Below are 845 nucleotides of genomic sequence, written 5' to 3' on the forward strand. Positions count from 1 at the left end.
TACAATTTTCGTCCACTGGTGGTTCGCTCGGACATTTCCGGCAGGAGTGGGACTCGAACCACCGTATTCTAGGCCGTCGCAGACATTGTGGCGCTCACCTCACTGACTACTTAGGCAATCATTTTGGTTTTTTCTCTATTGAACTATTTGTGTGGGTTGGATCGGTAGCTCTCGGACCAGACGTCTGCGGTTATTCTGAGGCACGTTATAAGTGTGGCGGGAGACCCCTCAGTGGAGGTGTGTGGTGCTGCCATGAGGACAATTTCTTACAGGTCGGCTCAACCTACGGGGACGCTCGGGGACGTTTCTCCGTAGTGTGCGATGAGAGAAAGACGCCAGGCGGAGGAATAGACACACGTGGTCAAGGATCAACAGGTGGTTCGGGGTCGCTTGTACGGATTGGGAGCTGCTTGACTGGTTGGCGGATTACAAAGGACCGACCCTGCTGCTGACAGTTGTTTGGAGAGCCACCAAAGGCACCGACCACAATATCTGCGGCGACTGAAAATCCGGTGGTTTGAGCCCCTTTCCTGTCAAAAGCTCCCCAGTGTACCAGCATACTTCTCCCCTGGGGGAAAGAACTGCTGGGTTTGGTTCCCAGTGCAGCTCGTCCATAAGTTAGTGGGAGACTTGGCGACAGATTGGTGCAGGTTAGTCCTAATCTGGAGGCGCCTTTTTGACTTCCTTCACCTCGTTCGCTCCGCCAGACCATTCATTCTCGTCGTGACACGTGAGCTCTACCGACCGAGCTAAAGCGGTCACTGCCTCTGGTGGTACGGGTTCCTGGTTGAACGGGACAGGGCTGTGGGGTAGGTGACACAAAACAAGATTTTGCGCCGCAGGAG

This window comes from Gregarina niphandrodes (assembly GCF_000223845.1).
Source record: "Gregarina niphandrodes unplaced genomic scaffold scaffold00105, whole genome shotgun sequence".
NCBI lineage: Eukaryota > Apicomplexa > Conoidasida > Eugregarinorida > Gregarinidae > Gregarina > Gregarina niphandrodes.